Source organism: Musa acuminata, chromosome BXJ1-1 (genome assembly GCF_036884655.1).
Source record: "Musa acuminata AAA Group cultivar baxijiao chromosome BXJ1-1, Cavendish_Baxijiao_AAA, whole genome shotgun sequence".
In the NCBI taxonomy this organism is placed as follows: Eukaryota; Viridiplantae; Streptophyta; class Magnoliopsida; order Zingiberales; family Musaceae; genus Musa; species Musa acuminata.
This window is the reverse complement of record NC_088327.1, coordinates 31,168,416-31,191,984: the sequence shown is the minus strand read 5'-3', so window position 1 is coordinate 31,191,984 and position 23,569 is coordinate 31,168,416. Positions and strand designations below refer to the sequence as shown.

Here is a 23,569-nt window from a genome sequence, read left to right as displayed (position 1 = left end):
CTCCTAAGAATGTGCTTCGACTTCTAATGAGACTTGGGTTCCTTTGTTTGAGCAATTACCCCATTGTTGTCACAATATAAGGGAATCAGTTCCTTGCTTCTCAACATGACTCCCAAACCTATGATGAACTTATTCATCTAGACTACCTCCTTCACTACCTCTACTGTAGCAATATACTCCACCTCTTTGGTCGAGTCAACAATATTGTCTTGCTTGAAATTCTTCCAACACACAGCACTTCCATTCAAGGTGAACGCATACCTTGAATTAGACTTGCTATCATCGACATTGGACTAGAAGCTTGAGTCTGTGTAGCCCTCAACCCTAAGGTTACTACCTCCATATACCAATAAAAGATCTTAGGTCATTCTCAAGTACTTAAGGAGACACTTTATTGTTTTCCAATACTCTAAGCCTGGATCCACCTAATACATGCTCGTGACACTCAAAACATGCACTATATCAGGCCTGGTACATAGCATTACATACATGATAGACTCTATCACTAAGGCATACAATATCCTTGTTAGGAACAAGTCGGCACTAAGAGTGGGGGTGAATTAGTGTAGTGGTAAAAACATCGATTTCAAAAATATTCGTTCATTGAAAATCGATCGGAAAGATGTTAACTTAAAAGCATTCGTAGGAGTGTAATGTGAAGATAAATCAAGTAAGAAAGATTGCAGTAAGGTAAATTGCATAAATAGAAATGTAAACTAGATTTTTATAGTGGTTCAGTCATCATGACCTACATCCACTCCACCGATTCCTCTTCTGTCAAAGTGGAGTATGGAGCACCGATATAAACAAAGGCAACTTCTGATGATTGAGCCAATTGGAGAGGAACTAGAAATAGAAGAGTTGGACTCCGATCATGAAGGTGTGGAAATTGATGAAGATATTGAAGCCATCAAATATACAGTGCATGTATTGGCTGGCTATGCTAACCCACAAACTATGAAAATCGGAGGAACTTTGAAGCATCAACCTGTCACTGTTTGGATTGATACGGGTAGCACTAATAAGTTTATGGATAGGAAAGTTGTAGCCCGATCAGCCCACCACATTGAAGGCTGTGACAGATTCAAAGTAAAGATCATTGATGGACAGATTTTAACTTGTGATAGCAAATATTCAAAGATAAAATTGATTATATAGGGCAAGGAGTTTCTTGCAATGATTACTACACTGAAAGATGATCTTCCTTCAATAGGCAAAGATCAACTATCCTTTTATATTCTTTCTCCTTTTCACGGGTTTAGGAGATAACCCTTACAACCTCTCTTTCTTATACCTCACTTCTCCCTTTAGAAGAACTTTCTAAACACTAGGAAGAAGGGACTCTAAATCCTAAGAGAGTTTTCAATTTTTCTTTCCCTCTTTTTTAACTCAATTTCATGCTCAATTCTTGCTACTCCATGTAGAATAGCTAAGGTATTTATAGACCTCAAATAGCTTCAAAATTGGAGCAAAAAAGGTCTCATCTTGGGTTTCCTGAGTCCTAGCGGTACCACCGCCTATAGCACTGACATTAGATAGTACCACCACTCAGTCTGGCGGTATTACCACTTGACATAGTTTAGGAGACTGTATTTGCGCGGTACCATCGCTTAACATAGTCTTGAAGACTATGTCTGGGCGGTACCACCGCCTAACACAATCTTGAAGACTGTGTCTGGGTGGTACCACCGCCAATTTTGCTTCCTTTGCAAAGTGCAAGTTTAGCATGTTTAGCTTTTCTTGAGATACCAACTGTTTGCTTACTACAAGCTAGCAATTTTTACGATATGCAAGTTTTACTATACACAAGCTAGCTTTTCATCACAACATATAAGCACAAAAGCATAGCAAGATTCTTAAGTTCAATCATGCCAATTCAACACTTGCTTCTTGTGCAAGATCGCACTTTGCTTTTCTTTGCATGTTCTGACTAGCAAAAGCTTTCTCCCCTTTGTTTTTGTCAAAAAGAAGGGAAGAGTACAAGCTAGCTAGCATTTGCCTTGAGCTAGCAATCTTTCTCCCCCTATGTCATTGCCGAAAAGGAGAGGAACCAATGATTTAGACTTTTACATAAACTATGAATTTGCATCAATCAATATTTCAATCATCACATGATACATACAAGACAACAATGCAAAGAAATCATGTCATGAAAGACATCAATTGTTAAACATGATATGATAATAGTCTCAAAAATTTCAATTTGAGATACATATGATACAATGCGATACACTAAAAAATTTAATGCGATGCTTTTAAGGTTATCAACCTATTTTTGATACAAAGCATGGCAAGAGCAATTATATTGCAAGTTTTCTAAGTTTTACATTTTTTGCCTCTTTCGAGATAGCAATTCTTTTCTTCTCTTTATATTGCAAGATTTGCAATTCATTGGTAGTGTTCATGATAGCAAGTTCTTTCAATGAAATGATCGAGCTAGCAAATTTTCCTTCCTTTGAAATATGCAGGCTAGTAAAATAACTCCCCCTTTATCATTATCGAAAAGAAGGGAGAAATCAATGGCTAAAAAATTTAATCATTATACAAGCCATATTACAAAATCATATCATGGTATCAAGAAAATTCAAGAAGGACATGATTCATTTGACAAATCTTTTTAATAGAGCAAAAGAATTATACAACCAAGGATCATGATTAAAATATATCAATATCATAGATTAAGTCATGATTCGTGATTCATGCAAATTAATTTTCAATCATCACATAAGGCATTTAAAGAATTTTTGAAACATAGGAGAATGATTAATTTAAGCATGCAATGTTTCAATCAAATTCAAGTCATGAATACCAATACTTTCATATTGTGAGTATCAATTCATGAATACTAAAAGATATTATTTATGATTCCAATTTTGCAAGATCAAGATTATGATTTAGATAAAACTTATTCAAGTCAAATCGTTAACTTGATACTCATAATCAAGTCATCAAAATCAATTTTGAGATTCACAAAATATCATGAAATCATTAATCTCGATCAGATGGGAAAGGCATTTTTTAAGTGATTCTTTTTCATCTAAGCATGCCTTAGTCTTTATATGCCAAATCAAGATAAGCATGAAGGTTCAAGACGTAAAGGCAAAATCTTATAAAACAACTCATCAAGCAAGATTTTAAACATCTATTTTCAAACCATATAAAGAGTAAGTCAAGGATTCAATTATCTCATGTCATGAATTCCAACAGGCATCTCAAATTATCAACATCACATTAAAAAGATATTTCAAAAAGATATATCGATAAGTGATTTATTTGTATCATTTCATTCATTCGGAAGATTCTCCTCTTTGGTAAATAAATCTAGGAGAATAAAATCAATTAAGGGAGATGTAACATGTTTGAAGCATTGAACATGATTCATATTTAAAATGTGTCTTGTGTCATAAGTATGAATCACGCATTTGTGAAATCCGAAATCATCCTCAAAGTCACATTCAATAAATTCATACATGACAAGCATAGATTTATTGAAAAGACGATGAGATAGAGGATCACATTTCATTTTTATAAATTTCTATTCATGTGATTTGCTTCTTATAAGCATGCCTTTACCTTTAATAAAACAAGTGTCAACATTTAAGATGGAAAGGTAAAAAAAAACAAATCATCAAGCATGATTCCATGATAACATCCTTTTAATATCTTGATATTCATCATCAAGTATGATTTAAAAAGTATGTTAAAGAAAAATCATTAAGACCAAATGCATGATACACTCATTTATTTTCAAATATTCATCATGTTTATTTTCATGAGATTCACAAGATTGGTAAAATAAATTCATTAATCTCAATAGGATAGAAAATTTATTTCCATTTCATACAATTGATTTCATGTGAGAGTATTCAAGTCTTTTATGATAACATGTATCATCATTTAAAATCAAAACATAAGTTTCATCATGAAACCGTCAAAACCAAACACATCATGATATCACATCTATCATCAAAAGACTATCAAGAAATTCGTACATAGATGTACATACACTATGTCATCTTAATATGTCATGAGAATGTCATCTTAATTCATCACAAAAACTATTAGATTAAAAACATGTTAATCTAAAATTAGAGTTTCAAATCAACATTTACTTCAAAAACTCATGCATGACATAAAATCATCAAGATACACATGCATGGATTAATCCTAAGCATGATCATATATTATATAATTATCATACCTAATGTTGCATACATCATTCAACATTTCAAAACAAAACATGCATGAAACCTTAGCAATATACTTTTCATGATCAAATTTTTAATTTTTCAATGATGCTAAAAGGAAAAACATGATATAATTTTTGAAAAATAATTTTTTATTTCCTATTCCAACTATCTAAATTAAGCACTCATGAAAAACTTCAAGTAATTTCAAAATAATTCAAGAGAGTTGAGTTACTTACCTTGTAGTCGAAGCCCGTCAAAGCCCAATTCGTCGTTTCACCTTTGGAAGTTCTTGATTCATCCTTGGTTGCCTTCCTCTTCTTTGGCCTCTTCCTCCATTCAAGTTTATTATTTATTATTTATTTTTATTTAATGAACTTATTAAGATTTAGTATTCGAAGTTCAAGTTCATCATTGTCCTCATCACTTGAGTCATCGCTCAAGTAGTATCTGTTGAATCTCGTATTTTGATGATAAAACTACTTGATATATGTTTATGATTTAATCTGCGTTTTGAGTGACGCAGGATGCTTTGATCAGGATGAGACAATTAAAGCAGGAAAAACATGTTGTGCCGAAGGAACATGTTAGAAGATTGGACGTCGGGCCGGTGGATCGGTCGACGTATCGACAGAAGGCTTCGGGCCGTGGACTCGGGCATCGGGCCAAGAAGAGCGGGTATTGTGCCAAGGATATCGGAGTTGCGGAGTCAACTGACCGATTGGGCAATAGGCTGCAGGAAAGGACGATGCGCCGAAGAATCGGACGAAGCGTCGAGGGACCAATGACATGCCGGACAACTTGGTTAATTGCTTAGGATTAATTGTCTCGATCGAAGTTTTTGTTTTGAGTGTGCAGGATTAACTACGATGGAAGAAAGATAAGCAGCAGGAGTTGCGCCGGAGTCAAGTTCATGATCACATTGGAAGTTCGAGAGTTCGACGGAAGTTCGGACGGTCGTCGGAGGTTCTGCGAGAACAGATCCGAGAAGTCCAGAAGCTTGCCAAGCGAAGCTCGTCGGAACTTGCCAAGTGGATCGTCGCAAAGTCCAGGAGTTTGCCGGAAGTCCGCAGGAGCATCACCGAGGGTTCATCGGATGATCGACGGAAGTTCGCCGGAAACTCGCTGGAAGAAGCGATTGACACACCGAAGCAAAGCTGCAGAAATTGTCTTAGATTTAATCGTAGTTAGCATGTTGATTAAGTTGGAAAATGGGAGGTGATCCCTTTGGCTTAATCTTGGGGCAATTGGGCCCCTGAAAGACTGAAATTGGGCCGAATGGAACTAACCATTCGGACCCTGATTGCACCAGGAGGTGCAACCGCCTAGGCCAGGAGGTGGCACCGCCTGGGCTAAGCCTCCCAGCGAGACTGGGCGGTGCAACCTCCCCAGCCGGGAGGTGGCACCGCCTGAGCTCAGTCTTCGAGCAAGACTGGGCGGTGCAACCTCCCTGATAGAGAGGTGGCACCGCCTGAGCTCAGTCTTCGAGCAAGACTGGGCGGTGCAACCTCCCTGACAGAGAGGTGGCACCGCCTGAGCTCGGTCTTCGAGCTCTGCCAGGTGGTGCAACCTCTCCAGTCAGGAGGTGCAACCGCCTGATCCCGGAATTCCGGGATTTGATCGTTTTGAGCTCCAAATTTGAATTGGGTTGGGGCCTATAAATACCCCACCCATTCAGCACTGAGACAGCAAGAACTTACCCGAAATCTTGATCTTTTCAGTGGTTCTTAGAGCTCAAAACTGCTAGTTTTCCTCCTCCTTCTGTTCTTCAAGTTTGAGTTGTGAAGAAAGGAGAGAAAACATCTGTAAGGGTTGTCTCCTAAGCTCGTCAAAAGGAGTGAATATGTAAGAGGGTAGTTGGCCTTCGCCTATTGAAGGAAGGCCTCTAGTTGACGTCGGTAACCTCATCGGTGGAGGAAGCCAAAAGTGGAGTAGGTCAAGACTGACCGAACCACTCTAAATCTCTGGTTTGCGTTTATTTTGAGCACTTTATCATTACTGCAAACCTCCTACATAGCTACTGCTCTCTGCGCTTTTACGAACGAGTTCTGTGCAGTTTACGTTCACGTCTTAATTCCATTTACAAACTGCAAACTGCTCTCTGCGCTTTTACGAACGAATTCTGTGCAGTTTACGTTTACGTCTTGATTCCATCTACAAACTGCAAACTGTCTCTCTGCGCTTTTACGAATGAGTTCTGTGCAGTTTACGTTTACGTCTTGATTTCACTTACAACTGCAAACTGTCTTCTGCGCTTTTTTACGAACAAGGTTCTGTGCAGTTTACGTTTACGTCTTTTGATTTCATTTACAACTGCAAACTGTCTTCTGCGCTTTTACTAACAAGGTTCTGTGCAGTTTACGTTTACGTCTTGATTTCATTTAGAACTGCAAACTGTCATCTACGTTTAGACGCAAACTGCGTTTAGACGCAAACTGCGTTTAGACGTAAACTGCGCTTAGACGCAAACTGCGTTTAGACGCAAACTGCGTTTAGACGTAAACTGCGTTTAGACGTAAACTGCGCTTAGACGCAAACTGTGTTTAGATGCAAACTGCGCTTAGACGCAAACTGTGTTTAGACGCAAACTGTGTTTAAACGCAAACTGCGCTTAGACGCAATCTGCGCTTAGACGCAAACTGCACTTAGATACAAACTGTGAATCAGCTTTTGCATCATAATAGTTTCTATCGAACGAACGCAGCTTTCGGTTTTAATCGCTGTAAAATTTCCGCTGCACTAATTCACCCCCCCCTCTTAGTGCTCTCGATCCTAACAGTATCATTTGTCCATAGTTCCAAATCCTTCCTATTCTTTGGAAGGTGATTCAAGTGCTCATTGGGTTCAAAATGTTCCAAAAGTGTTATTTCATAGGTCATTAATGACCCGATTAATTCTTCTAATGGAAAATCATTTAAATTTTTTATCTCTTGTATTGCGGTTATTTTAGGATCCCACCTTTTTGGAAGGGATCTTAAGATCTTACTCACAAAATCAAAATTCAAAAAAGATTTACCAAGAACTCTTAGATTATTGACGACATCCGTGAAATGGGTGTACATGTCGCCTATAGTCTCGCTTGGTTGCATTCGAAAAAGCTCAAAATCATGCAATAAAATGTTAACTTTCGAGTCTTTGACTCTACTAGTTCCCTCGTACGTGATTTCAAGTGTTCGCCAAATATCAAAAGCTGTTTTGCACATAGAAATCCGATTGAACTTATTTTTGTCCAAAGTGCAAAATAAAGCATTCATAGCCTTTGTGTTTAAAGAAAATACTTCTTCTCCAAATCCGACCATTCACTCATCAGTTTAGAGGGAAGTTGAAAATCGTTTTCAATAATATTCCATAAATCTAAATTCATATAAATCAAGAAAACTCTCATTCGAGTTTTCCAATAAGTGTAGTCCAATCCGTTAAACAACGGTAGACGAACAACCGAAAAGCTCTCTTGAAAGCTATGAAGAGCCATTTCTCTCGGGTGTAAATCCGAAATGAGAAATACCGAGCTCTGATACCAATTGTTAGGATCAAGAGCACTAAGAGGGGTGGGGGGGTGAATTAGTGCAGCGGAAAACTTTCGACGATTTAAAACGATGTTCGTACGATAAAAACGATTTCGGTAAGAAAGCCGATTCAGAAATCACTTTAGCTTATGATCAAGTGAGATGCAGTTAAAGTAAAGATATAGAGGTAGTTTGCAGTTAAGATAGAGAACAGAATGTAATTGCAAATTGAAATATGACGTTCGTACAATAAAAGCGATTTCGGTATGAAAGCCGATTCGGAAGTTGCTTTAACTTAGATTAGGCGAAGTGCAGTTAAAGTAAAGCTATGGAGGAAGTTTGTAGTTAAGATAGAGAACATAAAGTAAATGCAAACTGAGATTTAGAGTAGTTCGGTCAATCTTGACCTACATCCACTTTTGGCTTCCTCCTCCGATGAGGTCATCGACGTCCATTATAGGCCTTCCTTCAATAGGCGAAGGCCAACCACCCTTTTACAATTTCACTCCTTTTGATAGGCTTAGGAGACAACCCTTACAAACTTTTCTCTCCTCTCTTGAAAGATCAAAACTTGGAAGAAAAGAGGGAGGAGAACTTCTAGCCTTTCCAACACTTTTGTGCTCTAAAAATCACAGAGTAAGATTGGATTTTTGGTGCCTTTGGTTGCCCTTTCATGCAAGAAAGGGTGGGGTTTATATAGGCCCCAAACTGGTTTGAATTTGGAGCTCAAAAGTGTCTTTTCCCGGATTTCTAGGGTCTTGGCAATGCTACCTCCTGATTGGGGCGGTACAACCGCATAGCAGCTCAGAGACTGAGCCTCTGGGCAGTGCCACTGCCTGACAGGGGCGGTTGCACCACCCAATCTCGCTCGGAGACTGAGCCCAAGCAATGCCATCGCCTGACTAGGGCGGTTGCACCGCCCAGTCTCGCTCGGAGACTGAGCCCAAGCGGTGCCACCGCCTAACCTAGGCGGTTGCACTGCCCAGCTTTCATGGGAGACTATCTCCTGGGTGGTGCCATCGCCTAGCAGGAATTCTGGTCCAAATGGGTTAATCTATTCGGCCCAATTTGGGTCTATCAAGGGCCCAATTGCCCCCAGATTAAGTTAATGGGATCACCTCCTATTCCTAACTTAATATATATGCTAACTATGATATTTCTTAAGACATTTACTGCAACTTGCTCCGGTGCGTCAATCGCTTCTTCCGGTGAGCTTCCAGCGAACATCCGATGAACCTTCGGTGATGCTCCGGCGGACTTCCGGCAAACTCCTGGACTTGCGATGATCCACTTGGCGAGTTCCAATGAGCTTCTTTGGCAAGCTCCTAGACTTCTCGGATTTTGTTCCCGCAGAACCTCCGACGACCGTCCGAACTTCCGTCGAACTCTCGAACTCCCAACGTGATCATAGTCTTCACTCTGGTACAACTCCTGCTGCATGTCTTACTTCCATTGTTGTTAATCTTGCACATGTAAAACAAAACTTCGATCGAGACAATTAATAATAAGCAATTAACCGAGTTGTCCGGCATGTCATTGGTCCCACGACGCTTCGTCCGATTATTCGGCGCATCATCCTCTCCTGCGGCCTATTACCCAATCGACCAGTTGACTCCACAACTCTGATATCCTTGGCACAATACCTGCTCTTTTTGGCCTAATGCCCGAGTCCACGGCCCGAAGCCTTCTGTCGATACGTCGACCGATCCATCGGCTCGACGTCCAATCTTCTAACATGTTCCTCCGGCCCAACATGATTTTTCCTACTTTAATTGTCTCATCCTGATCGAAGCATCCTGCGTCACTCAAAACATAGATTAAAACATAAACACATATATCAAGTGGTTTCATCATCAAAATACGAGATTCAACATAATATGAATCTTCTCCTCTTATGATGCGAATTGTACATGATAAAGTAAATAAGGTTGTGTGCTTCACAACAATAAAAATCTTGTAAAATTGGAGTCACTTGTGATAGCTCCACACACCAATGTGAGCAGTGCTCACTGCCCGTAGGCGGTGGCACTGCCCGACTGGCGGTAGCATCGTCCGGTTGGCGGTAGCATCGCTCGGTTGGCGTTAGCATCACCCGGCTGGTGGTAGCATCACCCGGCTGGTGGTAGCACCGCTAGTTGTCTCGGGTGGCAGGTCGTAGCACCGCCCAGCTAGCGGTGCCACCGCCCACAACCTCTACCTTATAAAAAGGCACTTAGGGCCGGCAGTAGAACCGACCCCAAGCCCTCCTACACCCCTTCCTCACACTTCTAAACACCTCTCCACCCCTCATTCTTCTTGATCCTCCTCTAGAAACTCAAGGAAACCCTTCTCTTCTTCAAATTCAAGGATCAATCTCAACCTTTCAAGAAGATTACTGCAATGGTAATTCTCAAACCTCTTCTCTCAATTTATTAATAGATCTTGCCTCTTATGTATAGTTCTCTCATCATTTATGTGTTTAGTCTCATTGTTTCTAGAAGATCTTCTAGGGACAAAGGGAAGAGGAGATTAGATGAAAATTATGACTCCCTATTTTTCGATTCTAATCAACATGCCATAAAATTTCCATCAATAGAGTTTAGACATGTTCATAAGGGCAAATATGTTGATTTAGACGAATTAATTGATTTGGAACCTATTCAATGGTTTGCTAATCTAGACATTCTCCCTATTCTTCAAATGAGTGAACCTATTTACCTTAGACTTGTTAGACTATTTTACAACAATTTACATATAGATGAAGAAGAAAGGGTAACTACCTATCTATTAGGACATCGTATACCCATTACAGATAGATCAATTTGCAACATCATAGGAATTCCGGTAAATGAAAGAGGATGTTATTTTAGAGAACAATGGGATGATAAAATAGTTTGGACTACTTACGTTGATGCCTTAGGAATAATTTTTAGCAATCCTAACTTAACGATTCTTCCAAAAAAGCTGTGAACATTTACTACCTTTAAGCACCAAAATACTTCATCATATCCCGATAAGTATCATTCTCCTAAAGCAATATCATCATGATGAAGTAAGCCAAATGAAACTAGGTACCATGTATTGGATTATGAAGGGACATAACAATTGTTTTGGTTACCTAATCCAACAAAATATGATTGAAATATCAAAAAAGGATATGATGCTTCCATATGGTAGCTTAATCACAAGACTACTCCATGCCTATGATATTGCCATTCCACCCGACGAAGAAGTTATAAAATTAGATAGATTTAGTATCATAAATAAAAATATACTTCGACGGATGAGATGTATATTCAAAAATGGTGTATGGATTAGACTGTCTAGAAAGACTGATCCCCTCTAACCTAAACCAGAACTTAAAACACCAATTTTTAGGGGTAATCTATCTCCTCCAACTAGTCCCTTTGAGGAATCACCTCCAGTAGAGCAAGCACCTCCTTCATCTATTGCCGACATAGGGACACGGATGGATCAATTTGAACAATGGCAAGATCGACTTGAACAATGCCAAGATCAAATTTTGACTGAGCTACAGTAGATTCATCAACAACTCAATACCCTGTTTAGATATTTTGATTGGCCACCACCTGAATAATTAATTGTGACTTTTTGCTGATGACAAAGGGGGAGAAATGGATGAAATCCCCTTTTATTCTGCTTACTTTGATATTGTAATCCTATATTGTTTACCTTGATGTTGTAAACTCAAAATGTTACTTACTTTGATTATTACAATTATGTGCTTTGATTTCCATGTTACCTCTTCAAATGATTAGTATGATATCATGCTTACCTTGATGCTGAAAATTTTTGTCAATATCATGCTTATCTTGAAGCTGAAAATTTCTATCAATATCATGCTTACCTTGAAGCTGAAAATTTCTGTCAATATCATGCTTACTTTGATGCTGAAAATTTCTGTGATTTTGAGTCGAAAATGGATGTCATGTCTTGATATCATTTCTATCGATGAATACATGGTAAATCATGATGTTCATGATGATAATAAGTTTAAATTATCAATTTTATGCTTGAATTCAAAGGCATTGAATTCAAGAGTATCTTTTCTCAATTATGGCATATAAATAGGGGTAACTCCATCATCAATTGGTTGTCATCATAAAAAAGGAGATTATTGAATCTTAGATTTTGATGATGAAATCAATTGATAAATTATTTGATCTAATCTATATGTTGAGATAAGTGTGCAGGATTAACTACGATAGCAGTAAGGCATAAAGCCGATGATGGGCTGGAGTCAAAGACTCAGACGATATACCGAGAGCTCGCCGAGAGTTCATCGTGAGATCATCGGAAGCACAACTTGCCGAAAGCTCATCGAAAGATCGCCGGATGCACGCCGGAAGACTAGCCGAGAGTTGGTTGGGAGTTCGCTAGAAGCTCGCCAGAAGACTCGTCGAAAAGTTCACCGGAAGATCGTTAAGTGAAAAATCGACTTACCGGACCATGCTTGCCTTAATCATAGTTAGAATGATAATTAGAGTTGATTTAGGAGGTAATCCCATCATCTCTATTAGGGGCCAACTGGGCTCGGAATTGGGCTAGTTTGGGCCGGAGTCAAGGCCCAACCAGGATGCTGAATTCCTGGTCGATGGTGGTACCACCGGCAGTTATTGCTACCAATAGTGGTACCACCGATAGTTGTTGCTGCCAACGGTGGTACCGCCGACAGTTATTGCTACCAATGATGGTACCACCCCTGTTAGGCAGTGGTACCACCAGAGCTCGATCTCCAAGCTCTATCATGTGGTGGTACCACCCAAACTGAGTTATAGTACCGCCCAGTGTCAGATGTCAGGCGGTAGTATCGCCCAATAATGGCGGTGGTACCGCCAATACCCTGAAAATCCGGGATAAGACACTTTTGTTAGGATCGGAGCAACACTAAGAGGGGGAGGGGGTGAATTAGTGTAGCGGATTAAAACTTGTAAGTTTGAAACCGAATTCGTAAATGCGAGGAGATTTTGATTCGACAAGAACTTGAGTAAAGTGAGAAGATGAAAACGAAAGCTTACTGCAGTGTAAATAACAATTTTAGGAAGGTAAGTACTCACACATTCAAGGAACACACCAATTTAAAGTGGTTCGGTCAAATGACCTACATCAACTTACGAAGCCTTCTTCGATGAGGCTCCCAACTTTCACTAGCAAATCACTTTGAAGGGGAAGGACAAATACCCCTCTTACAACTTTTACAAGTGGTTCACACTCTTACAAGTTTTCAATGAAAAGGAAGGAGGTGAACAATCAAGCAATTGAAAATAAGGCTTGCTAAAAACTTTACAAAGGCTTTTGTCTCAATCTATTGCTTCTTAAAAAGTTGTATTCTCTGCTGAGAATTGAGGGATATTTATAGGCTCCAAGAGGATTCAAATTTAGGCTTCAAATTTTGAATTCTTTTGGGTTCTCAATGCTAGCGGTGCCATCGCCTGTTAGTGGTAGTGCCACCACCTATTAGTGTCTGATACTGACAGTGTACTGACGGTGCCACCGCCAGACCTCTCGGGTGCTGGGCGGTGCCACCGCCCAGTCCGACAGTACCAGTGCCCGATCCTCGGGTTCTGGGTGGTGCCACCGCCCAGTCCGGCAATTCCACCACCCGACTTTACCAGTCATTGGTTGGGCTTCAAATCCGGCCCAAACCAAGTCATATTTGGGCCCAGTTGGCCCCTAACCAGAATATAAGATTATCCCTTAATCCTAACCCTAATTACATGCAAATTACGCAACTGAAAACATAGTCCTAAGCAAGTTTTTAACCAGCAAACGTTGAGTCTCCTTTCGGTGAGCTTTCCGGTGATCTTCTGACGGACTCCCAGTAGGCTCCCGATCTTGTGGCGTGTTCAGCGAGTAGCCAAGCCTTCTCAGTGATCTTCGCGAACCTCCAACAATCTCTTCGGTAGACTTTCGAAAACTTCGACAAGTTCTCGATTTTTTCTCGGTTGGTTCCGGCAGCATCTCCGACGAATCTTTGGACTCTCGAGCACCCATTGAACTTGACTTCGGTAGACTTGCTTTATGTTTTCAAGCTATCGTAGTTAATCCTGCACATGTAAAACAAAAGTTCGATCTAGACCATTACTCCTAAGCAATTAATCAAGTTGTCCGGCATGTCATTGGTCCCTCGACGCTTCGTCCGATTCCTCGGTGCATCGTCCTTTCTTGTGGCCTATTGCCCAATCAGCTAGTTGACTCTGCAACTCTGATATCCTTGGCGCAATACCCTCTCTTCTTGGCTCGATGCCCGAATCCATGGCCCGAACCCTTTTGTCAATACGTCGACCGATCCACCGGCCCGACGTCCAATCTTCTGACATGTTCCTCCGGCACAACATGGTTTTCCTGCTTTAATTGTCTCATCTTGATTGAAGCATCCTACGTCACTCAAAACGCAGATTAAATCATAAACACATATCAAGTGGTTTCATCATCAAAATACGAGATTCAACAATCTCTCCCTTTTTGATGATGACAATCACTTGATGACGGAGTTAACCTTAACTACCAGAGTTTAAACAAACTCCCCCTATCAATATGCCATATTGATAGAACCTTGAATTCAAGCCAAATTCAAGTCATTGCAAATATTCATCATGAATATTTGCAATATGTCATCATGCATAACATGATCATACTTCTCCCCTTTTATCATCAACAAAAAAGGAGAAGTGTCATTTTCTATGTGTTCGAGAGATGAATTCAACTTATTGCATGAAAAACATAATATCAAGTTTCATCATCATGCAATTTGTAAGCTTGAAAATTTAGCAAATGCTACATCATGTAGGCTAGCAAAAATTTAGCAAGTGCTATATCACATTTGAATATACAAGCTATCAAGTTTTAGATATGCAAGATAGTAAAATAGCATGTCCTACTTTACAATATTTTACAACATTTTAGAACATACAAGCTTGCAGTTTTGACATGTTCAAGAAAGCATCCCTTGCTTCTTGAAATACGTAAGTTTGCTAGATGTGCAAGTTAGCATGTTTTGCTTTTGAGATAGGCAAGATTGCACATTTGATATGCAAATTTATAGTTTGCAAGTTATCAACTTTTACACATAAAATGTTAGCAGAAAGATATGCAAAATGGACTATTTTGCCTCTTTTCAAAATATGTAACTTGGCACATATTGCTTCTTTGAGATTTGCAAGATAGCACTTTTTCTTGAGATTACAAGATAGCATTTCTTGCTTTTGAGATGAGCAAGCTAATAAGTTTTGCCCCTTTTTGCGATGTGTACGTTTGTAATTTTTTTTTTTTGCTTCTCTTATCTTGTGCAAGCTAGCTATCTCCCCCTTTGTCATTGTCAAAAAGAAGGGAAGACCCTTTACATCAATTATAACAAAGGTAAGTATCAATCTTATTCGTGCATTATTATATTTTCAAATTAAAACATGCACATTTTCAAAAACCTTATATTTCATTCATGCATGATATTGAATAAATCAATCAACATTATGAGCATATCATACATGATACTAAAATTTTTAATTATTTATCAATATTTTGATCATGATACCAAACATTCATCATTTAGAGCATTCATGACACAAAGCATTAAATTAACATACATCATTTTAGCAACAACTCATAACATTTTAAATCATGATTTACATCATATGTAATAATCACGTCATAATTAAAAAGTATAAGCATTGCATGCATCATTGCAAATCATAATATTTCATATCATGATGGTATCAATTTTGTCAAATTATATCCTACCATGCATGTTCATAACTTTTCATTTGTATGCATCAAAATAATATCAAGAGTATTTTATGCATAATACTAAATCATCATTTATAATTACATCAATATTCTAATCATTATTTCAATCTACACATCATGATAACAATAAATTTACACTATAGACAATCTCATGTTTTATCATTCAAGCTAGCGAATATTTTTGCAATTAGCAAGCTAACAATTTCCTTTTTCTTTTATAATAGTGATTCAATCATATTAAGGCATTTGTATCATAGATACAAAGAAATCATATTATCAAAGATAAGACCATTTGGATACCAAAAGACGTGATTTATTTCAACATATCTCCTTTATTTTGTCAAAAAGAAATGTAGGAGATCAAATGCTATAGTACCTTGATTCTTACATAAGAAGTCTTAAGTTATAAATTTTGAAAAATCAAGATAAGTCTTATTCAAATTCAAATCATCAAATCAAAATCATTTTCAAGATATTCATAAAAGGAAAACATAGATAGATTTTTTAATCTCTCAATTCTTTATGAATCATTATAATTCCAAAAAAAATCATGATTCATTTCAAAAATTTTCTTCTTTAGTAAACAATAAGAAGAAACATGGGAGTTCAAAGAACAAGATCTTGATTCACAATAAAATTTCATGTATCGAATATCGAGAAATCAAGATGATGATTCATAAAGAATATCACAAGTTACATTCAAGAGAAAAATCATCATTCATTTTCAAATCATTTAATTTATCAAATCAACATTTCTTGGGTATGCATGATATCAAAACATGGTTTCAAATCTTCAACATATAACATGCATGAATTCAAAAATCGAAAAGAGAAAGGAAGAATTCAAAGGTATAAAGATTTCAACCATCTCATAAACAAACGAAGGATCAAGTCATGAATCCAAAATTTCATGAATCATTTCGACAAATCTCCTTTTAAATGATCATCAAAGGAAATATCATATTATTCCAAAAAATCAAGATCATGATTTTGATAAAACTCATTTTAAATTCAAATTATCAAAATCATTTTTATGGTTCACAAAATTCATAACATAAGTAGATTCATGATTTCATTGATAAAAGATTTCCCACCCCCCCTTTTTAAATTGTTTCATTTTAAGTGATTGATTTCATGTTAACATGCTTTTCAAACATGCATCAACACTTAGGATCAAAAAAATGAATTTTGTCATAAAACCATCAAGACCAATAAATTACAAAAATCATTATGTATTACTTTAAAATATCATGCATAAAGTTATCAATCATGATATCAAAACTTCAATATTTTGATTACAACTTTATTGCATTGGTTTCATTAAACATAACTTTGAATGATTCTTATAGATAACTAAAACTTCTTTAATTTTAATTTATATGATTGACTTTATATTAGCATACTCAAAATTTGTTCTTATGTCAAAACCATACATCATGTTTGAAAATCAAAGACAAGGTTCATAAAAAAATCATCAAGCCTTCCATTCAAAAGTCATGCATCGTCATTGAAAATCAATATGGAAATCATCAAAATATACATTCTTGCTTCTCAAGCACATACATAAGATTAATCTTACTAGGTGTACAAGCATTAGATTTATATCTAACATTTTATTGCATTAACATAGAACATGCAATTTTCATTGTCATTTTGAAGATTACGAGCATGATCATATTTTTTGCATTTTTATTTTTGAACATTTAATTTAAAAAATTGATTCAAAACTAAATTACAAAAAGAAGTGCATTATAAAAAGAATTATGTAATTTCGAAGAAAATTAGGGGGATTTCGATTACCTCATCACTGAAAGTGGTGAAGGCATAGTTTGCCACCTCGCCTTTCTTAATTTTCTACTCATCTTCGGAGGAGCTCGATTCATCCCAATTCTTGTTCCTTTTCTTGCATTCAAAGCAAGTAGTTTCGTTCTTTTTACTTTTTAATTTTTGTTTCATTTGTAGTTTAAGTTCACCATCACTTGAGCTTATGCTTAAGTGGTCTTCAAATGTTCTATGTCCCAAATCCTTCCTGTCCTTTGGAAGGTGGTTCTCAAGTTCTTTACGTGCATTATACATTATTTCGTAGGTCATTAGAGACCCAATAAGTACTTCGAGAGGAAATGTTTTAAAGTCCTTGGCCTCTTGAATGACTGTAACTTTTGGATCTCAACTCTTTGGAAGGGATCTTAAAATTTTAGTTACGAGTTCAAAATTAGAAAAATCTTTACCAAGAGCTTTAAGTCCATTGATGACATCCGTAAAATGGGTGTACATGTCTCCGATGGACTTACTTGGTTTCATCTAGAAAAGTTCATAAGAATGCACAAGAATATTGATTTTGGACTCTTTCACTCGGCTAGTGCCTTCTTGAGTGACCTCAAGAGTTCTCCAAATATCAAAAGCTGAATCACAATTCGAAACGTAATTAAATTTATTTTTGTTCAGCGCACAATATAAGGCATTCATAGCCTTTGCATTTAGAGAAAACATCTTCTTCTCCAAATCATTCCAATGGTTCATTAGAAGAGAAGACATCTCAAATCCATTTTCGACTATGTGCCATATATTCAAATCCAAAGAAAGTAAGAAAACTCTCATTTGAGTTTTTCAATAAGTGTAGCCCGTCCCATTGAAAAAGGGATGACGAATGAGAGAGTGCCCCTCTTGAAGGCCGTAAAGAGCCATTTCTCTTAGGTATTAAACCAACTTAGAAATAACAAGGCTCTGATACCAATTGTTAGGATCAGAGCGGCAGTAAGAGGGGGGGGGGTGAATTAGTGCAGTGGATTAAAACTTGTAAGTTTGAAACCGAATTTGTAAATGCGAGGAGATTTCGATTCGACAATAACTTGAGTAAAGTGAGAAGATGAAAACGAAAGCTTGCTGCAGTGTAAATAATAATTTTAGGAAGGTAAGTACTCACACATTTAAGGAACATACCAATTTAAAGTGGTTCGGTCAAATGACCTACATCCACTTGCGAAGCCTTCTTCGATGAGGCTCCCAACTTCCACTAGCAAACTACTTTGAAGGGGAAGGACAAATACCCTTCTTACAACTTTTATAAGTGGTTCACACTCTTATAAGTTTTCAATAAAAAGGAAGGAGGTGAACACTCAAGCAATTGAAAATAAGGCTTGCTAAAAACTTTACAAAGGTTTTTGTCTCAATCTATTGCTTCTCAAAAAGTTGTATTCTCTACTGAGAATTGAGGGATATTTATAGGCCCCAAGAGGATTCAAATTTGGGCTCCAAATTTTGAATTCTCTTGGGTTCCTAATGCTGGCGGTGCCACCGCTTGTCAGTGGCGGTGCCACTGCATGTTAGTGTCTGACACTGATAGTGTATCGGCGGTGCCACCGCCCAGTCCGATGGTGCCACTGCCGGACCTCTCGGGTGTGGTGGCACCGCCGAATCCGACGGTTCCACTGCCCGACTTTACCGGTCATTGGTGGAGCTTCAAATCCGGCCTAAACCAAGTCATATTCGGGCCCAATTGGCCCCTAACCAGGATATAAGATTATCCCTTAATCCTAACCCTAATTACATGCAAACTACGTAACTGAAAACATAGTCCTAAGCAAGGTTTTAACCGGCAAACGTCGAGTCTCCTTCCGGTGAGCTTTCTTGTGATCTTCTGGCAGACTCCCAGTAAGCTCCCGATCTTATGGCGAGTTCAATGAGTAGCCAAGCCTTCTCGGTGATCTCCATGAACCTCCGACGATCTCTTCGGTGGACTTCCGAAAACTCCGACAAGTCCCCGATTTCTTCTCGGTTGATTCCGGCAGCATCTCCGACGAATCTTCGGACTCTCGAACACCCATCCAACTTGACTCCGATAGACTTGCTCTATGTCTTCAAGCTATCATAGTTAATCCTGCACATATAAAACAAAAGTTCGATCTAGACAATTACTCCTAAGTAATTAATCAAGTTGTCCGGCATGTCATTGGTCCCTCGACACTTTGTCTGATTCTTCGGCGCATCGTCCTCTCTTGCGGCCTATTGCCTAATTACCCAGTTGACTCCGCAACTCCGATATCCTTGGCGCAATACCCGCTCTTCTTGGCCCGATGTCCGAATCCATGACACGAAGCCTTCTGTTGATATTTCGACCGATTCACCGGCCCGACGTCCAATCTTCTGACATTTTCCTCTAGCACAACATGGTTTTCTTACTTTAATTGTCTCATCCTGATCGAAGCATTCTGCGTCACTCAAAACACAAATTAAATCATAAACACATATCAAGTGGTTTCATCATCAAAATATGAGATTCAATAAATTTTTGGCTCCATTTTTAAAAGCCATTAGGGCCTATAAATACCCCACCCTTTTCAACATGAAAAGGCACCGAAGTGTGATTATAATCTTAAGTTATTAAGGTGTAAAAGTGTTATAAATAAGTACTAGATTCCTCCTCCTCTCTTTCTAAGTTTTTGAGATCATTCAAGAGAGGTGTGAGATTTATAAGGGTTATCTCCTAAACCCGACAAAAAGAGAAGGAGCTGTAAAAGGTGATTGGTATTCACCTATTGAAGGAAGGCCTTTAGTAGACGTCGGTGACCTCAATGGAGAAGGAATCCAAAAGTGAATGTAGGTCACATTGACTGAATCACTCTAAATTCTAGTTTGCATTTTGTTTTAAGCAATTTACTTTAACTGCAAATCATTTCATAGCAAACTGCTTCTCCTCCTCATCTTGCTTTCATTGCGCTTACGCTCTCTTACGTTTCAAGTTGCTTTCTTTCTGAATCGATTTCCATCGAACGTACGAAATCTTTTACGAAATCTAAGAATTTTTCGCTACACTAATTCAACCCCCCCCCCCCCCCCCCCTCTTAGTGAAGCTCTTGATCCTAACATATTCTGGCAGAACTTCCGACGAACGTCCGGACTTCCGACGAACTCTCGAACTCCTAACAAAATCGCGTTCTTGACTCCGGGACTTCATTTTACTTTATGCCTTACTATCGTAGTTAATCCTGCACACATAAAAACACACTTTGATCTAGACAATTAATACTAAGCATGAATCATGTTGTCCGGCATGTCATTGGTCCAACGACGCTTCGTCCGATTCTTCGGTGCATCATTCTCTCTTGCGGCCTATTGCCGAATCAGCCAATTGACCTCTACAACTCCGATATCCTTAGCGCAATATCCGCTCTTCTTGGCCCGAAGTCTTCTGTTGATATGTCGACCGATCCTCCGACCCGACGTCCAATCTGCTAACATATTTTCCTCCGGCCCAACATGATTCTTCCTACTTTAATTGTCTCTCCTGGATTGAAGCATTCCGCGTCACTCAAAACACAGATCAAATCATAAACACTTATCAATTGGTTTCATTATCAAAATCTAAGATTCAATAATCTTCCCCTTTTTTATGATGACAACCAATTGATGATGGAGTTAACCTTAACTCCCGGAGTTTAAACAAACTCCCCCTATCAATATGCCATATTGATAGAACTCTTGGATTCAAAAATCCAAGCAACATGTTATCAAAAACTTATGCATAACATCATCATACTTCTCCCCCTTTGTCATCAATAAAAAGGAGAAGTGCAACTATCAAGTGTTTGAGATATAATATCTAAATCATTATATAATAAATCTTAGGTTTAATCATCATGCAAGCTAGCAAGTTTTACATCATGCAAGCTAGCAAATTTTATATCACTTTACAACATGCATAATCACCAAATCTTCATTAATTTTAAAGACGTGCATGATTACAAATTTTGTAAGTTTGTATTTTTGCTTCTTAAGATAGGCAAGCTAGTGATATTCAAGATGGCAAGCTCTTTCTTTTCTTTTGAGAAGTGTCATTTTTGCTTCCTTTGCAAAGTGCAAGCTAGCAAAATTTTACATTATTTTATAACATACAAGCTGAAATTTGGCAAGTGTTACTTCTTTTTGAAGTATGGAGGCTAGCAAGTTTTTGAAAAATAATGCAAGATAACAAGCTAGCGAGATACAATGTTTTACATAAAGCAAGCTAACAAGTTTTGCATCTTCTTGACTTGTGCAAGCTAGCTATCTCCCCCTTTATCATTGTCAAAAAGAAGGGAAGAATATAATTTTGTATCTCTTTTTCTTTTTGCAATAATTTTCAAAGCATGACAAAGATAAGTAATCATTCTTATTTCAAAATGTTATAATTGAGATAATCTTTGAATTCAAATCAAAGCAATTTTAATCATGATTCACATCATATGCAATACATCACATACATCATCATAATAAAAAGCATAAGTATTGCATGTATCATTCCAAATCATAAATATTTCACATCATGATGGTATCAATTTGTTAAATTACATCCTACCATGCATGATCATAACTTCTTCCCCTTTTATCATTGTAAACAAGAAAGAATAAGGAAAAAACATAATAGTGTAAAATATTTCAATCATTTCAAGGCATACAAGTCATAAATACAAAGAAATCATGTTATGAAAGATAAGACCATTTGAATACTGAAAGATATTATTTATATAATAAATCTCTTCTTTAAATAAAATACCAAGAAAAAAATCATAGGAGTACAAAGAACAGATCTTGATTAAAAAAATATCTCAAGTAATAAATCCAAGAACTCACAAGAAAAATCATGATTCATTTAGAAAATTTCCTCTTAAGAAAATACCAAGTAGAATCATAGGAGAACGATTAATGAAAAATCTTGATTCATAATAAATCTTAATTTGTAAAAATCAAGGAATCAAGATCATGATTTAGATAAAAAATTATTCAAATTCAAATTATCAAAATCACTTTCATAGTTCAAGAGATTCAAAAAAATATAAATAGACTTATCAATCTCTTCTTTTTGAAAATCGATGAAGTAGAGAAAAATAAATTTTTCAAGGAGAAAGCTTTCTTGTTTTTAGTGATTCAATTCATAAGATCGATTTCATAGAAGTATGCCCTTTTTATTTATTCCAAATAAAAACATGCATCAATGTTTAGGATCGAAAAATAAGTTTCGTCATAAAAACCATCCATCTTGTTTATAACCGAAAAAGCAATTTTCATTGCGACAAAGATCAATAGGCCATGAATCACAAAAATCATCATGCATAATTTCATATTAAGCATGATATCAAACCTCTTAACATTTTCATTAACACATTAAGCATGGTTTCATTGAATATAATGTTGAATGATTCTTAAAGATATCTAAACTTCTTTAGTTTCAATTTGTGTGATTGACTTTATATTAGCATGCCCAAATATTTGTTCTTATGTCAAAACCATGCATCAACATTTAAAATGGAAAGATACAAAATCATCAAGATCAAAAAGTGTAACATGTAATTCCAAAACATATGATTTCAAATCATTACTTCAAGTCCTTATGCATAAAAATCATAAAGTATGATACAAACATTTATTTTCAAAACATTCATCATGATAAGGCATACAAGCTAAAGAAATCATTAAACATAAAGCATATTCATCAATCATTATTTCATTGAGCATAATACATTTTCAAACAAAATAAAAAATCAATACGAAAATCATCAAGATATACATTATTTCTTCTTGAAAAACATACATAGGATTATCATTAGATTCAAATCTAACATTTTATTTCTTTAACATAAAACATGTAATTTTTATTATCATTTTCAAAATTACTAGCATGATCCTAATTTTTTGCATTTTCATTACATCATTAAACATGTAATTTAAAAAAAAAATTATATAATTTTTTAAACTAAATTAAAAATAACTCACGAAGAACATCATGTAATTTCAAAGTAAACTAAGGGAGTTTCATTTGAGTTGTTTACCTTGTTGTAGAAAGCCGTTAAGGTGTAGTTTGCCACCTCGCCTTTTAGGAGTTCGATTCATCCAAAGTCACCTTCTTTTTCTTACGTTCATAGCAAGTAGTTGCGTTCTTTTTGTTCTTTAATTTTTGTTTCATGAACTTTTTAAATTTCATAGTGAGGAGTTCAAGTTCACCATCACTTGAGCTTATGCTCAAGTGGTCTTCGATTGTTCTAAGTCCAAAATCCTTCCTATTCTTTGGAAGGTGGTTCTTAAGTTCTTTACGTACATTGCACGTCATTTCATAGGTCATTAGAGACTCGATAAGTTCTTCGATCAAAAAAGTATTCA

General features: G+C 37.0%; 1 pseudogene; it reads left to right on the top strand.

Moving 5' to 3' along the window:
* Positions 1-789: 789 nt before the first annotated feature.
* LOC135679530 (myosin-17-like) overlaps positions 790-23,569 on the top strand; it is a 45,822-nt pseudogene continuing 23,042 nt past the window's right edge.